We start from the raw sequence: 3,307 nt of genomic DNA, 5'->3' as shown, positions 1-3,307 counted from the left end.
GCCAGGATGGTCTCGATCTCCTGACCTCGTGATCCGCCCGTCTCGGCCTCCCAAAGTGCTGGGATTACAGGCTTGAGCCACCGCGCCGGGCCTATTCTTTATACATATTAAGTCATAGTTCTTAGCTCTTTGTCTGCTTTTCTTACTCCCCGTTTCTGGCTTTCTTTGCACTAACATATATGAACCACATGATAATCATTCAATACACATATTCATTCCCCCGTTTCTTCTCCTTTTACTTCCCCTGGTTTCTTTCTTCTTTTCCTTGTCATTCTATCTTGATCCTTTTCTTGATTTTTATTAAAAAACCTTCATTGATACATATTTTTGTCTTCTTTGTGTCGTTTTTGTTCTGGGTTTGGTTTTTTTGGAGGGAACACTGATTCTTCTGTTAGTTGTGTGTGTTTCGGGAGATTCACCATCCAGGTATCAATTAGGCCCCACATCATTGTTGTCTTAGGTTCTAAGGCTTATAAATACTATAATATTTTTCAGAAAGATTTTATTCTCTGCAGAATAAAAAGCTCAGCAGATTTTTCCAATAACTGCACGTATAAAGAGCCACATAAACAGTAGACTAAATATTACAGATGATCCACATGAGAGTAATAAATGAGGACACTCAAGTTTGTCCATACATTCTTCCTAAGGTACTGAAGTAACTGAGAATTGTCTTAACGAGTAACAGTAACAATGAATCAGCAAGGTAATTAGAGAATGAAGGTAACTAGCAATAGCAACCACCTGCTGCTACAAGCGGAGGATCATGTAGCCTCCTTCCTGGACCTTTACACAATTTTATGTTCCCATCTATTTATTGAGATCAGTAATCCTCATATATTATTATAGTTGTGCTACTTGGAAGCTGTGGCTGGCACAATTCATCCTTAATTTCACTTTGAGTTATTGAGTAAAGCTATTCAATGGGTAATAAGATCACAAATAGAAGGTAGGTAAAATGAATTTCCTTCCTCTCATCATACTGATGAGTCACTTACCTGTTGCCCTCACTGAAACAACTTCTTTATTGAGAGCAAATGGACTCTATTCTTCACTGGTTACTGGATAATCTGGCATTGGACGTTATCTCATTTAAGTCACTTATTTCTTCAGTTAGATTTCTTCTGAGCTAAAACTCTCTCAGCAGTTTCTGTATATACTATGACATAATCTTATTGAATGGGGATACTGCTTTGACATTTCACCTGATCTGTGAACCCAGTGGTCTCCAGTTTCTAGCTGCCCAGAAGGCACTGACTGGATGGCATTCATCCCTCAGGGGAATGGCAGAACATGGATGAGAGAGGATACTCTGCTCAGTTTCAAGTTCTAACATGGTTTAAAATACATCACAAGGCAATTGCCTGAAAGCAAAAGGCAGTTTTAATTGAAATATACATGGACCAAAGTACATATATCATAAATGTACAAATAAATGAATGAATCTTTCATAACCTAAGCACCCTCATGTAACCAGAGCCCACATCAAGAAACAACGTTACCAGCACCCCAGGACCACCTCCCGACCCCCAGTGCTCCCTGCCAGGTGCTACCCCAGGCAGCCTCTATCCCACTTCTAATGGCCCACATTTGTTTTATCTGTTTTTGCACTTTTTTTTTTTTTGTCTTTTTGAGACGGGGTCTCCAGTCTGCCCAGGCTGGAGTGCAGTGGCGTGATCTCGGCTCGCTGCAAGCTACGCCTCCCGGGTTCACACCATTCTCTTCAGCCTCCCGTGTAGCTGGGATTACAGGCACCTTCCACCACACCCAGCTAATTTTTTGTATTTTTAGTAGACACGGGGTTTCACTGTGTTAGCCAGGATCGTCTCAATCTCCTGACCTCATGATCTGCCCGCCTCGACCTCCCAAAGTGCTGGGATTACATGTTTTTGTACTTTATTTTATTTTCTCTGATCTATCTATGGGCTCATGTTTTTGTACTTTCTATAAATGGAATCCTACAGTGTGTTTTCTTTTGTGGACTTCCCTTTTAATATGATATTTATGGAATGTTTATCGTTTGGATATTTGTCCCCTCCAAATCTCATGTTAAAATGTGACCCCCAATGTTGGAGGTGGGGACCACTGGGAGGTGTTTGGGTTATGGGGGTGGATCCCTCACGAATGGCTTGGTGTCCTCCTTGTGGTAATGAGTGAGTTATTGCTCTAGCGGTTCACATGAGAGCTGGTTGTTTAAAGGAGCCTGGCATCTCCTCCCCTCTCTCTTGCTCCCTCTCTGACCTTGTGACACACGTACTCCTCAGTCACCTTCCACCATCAGTAACAGCTTCCTGAGGCCTCACCAGGATCCAAACACATGCTGGTGCCATGCTTGTACAGCCCGCAGAACCGTGAACCAAATAAACCGCTTGTCCTTATAAATTACCGAGTCTCAGGTATTCCTTTACAGCAATACAAAATGGACTAATAGAGGGATTGATCCATATTGTTGCATATGGTTGAAAACTTTCATTCTTTTAACTCTGGTAGCATTTCATTCTATGTATATACCACAGTTTATTTGATCATTTCACTGATGATGGGCACGTATGCAGTTTCCAGATTTGTGCTACTTTGAAGAGTGCTTCTTTGGATATTCTAGCATATGTCTTTAGGTGAATATAGGTGTCCATATCTTTTGGATATATGTATATACCTTTAAGAGTGGGGTTGCTGGGCCATAGGATATGCATATGTTTAGCTTTAGTTGTTACTGCCAGGCAGTTTTCCAAACAGATTCAAACAACTCACATTTCTTCCAGCAGTGTATTAGAACTCACCAATTCCATATTTCACCAACGCTTGATATTCCTTGTGTTTTTCATTTCAGCCATTCTTTTGTATAGGTGGTGGGATCCCATCGTGGGTTAAATTTGCAGTTCCCTGATACTAGTGAAGTTAAGCCCCTTTGTGTGTGTTTCCTGCCCGTCTCCTGCCCATTGTGAAGTGTCTGGTAAAGTCTGTTGCCCATTTGTCGGTTGTGTTGTCTGTCTATTGCTTTTTTACTTGTAAGCAATTGTGTATATTCTGGCTACTACTCAACTGTCAGCTGTATGTACTATGAATACCTCTTCACACTCTGGGGGCTGAATTTTCCCTCTCTTCATGGTGTGTTCATTTTAATATAGTCTACTTTATTTTTCCTTTTATGGTTAGCACTTTGTATGACCCTTTGTAAGAAATTTTAACTTACTCCAAGGTCATGAAGATGTTCTGCATTTTCCTCTAAAAGCTTTATTGTTCTATATGATAACAAAAGGTTTTAATTCATAAACGTTATGTCAGTATTTGGAGACAGAACTGTTTT

Source organism: Colobus angolensis, unplaced genomic scaffold, assembly GCF_000951035.1.
Source record: "Colobus angolensis palliatus isolate OR3802 unplaced genomic scaffold, Cang.pa_1.0 Scaffold210, whole genome shotgun sequence".
Taxonomy (NCBI): Eukaryota; Metazoa; Chordata; class Mammalia; order Primates; family Cercopithecidae; genus Colobus; species Colobus angolensis.
This window is presented reverse-complemented; position numbering follows the sequence as displayed.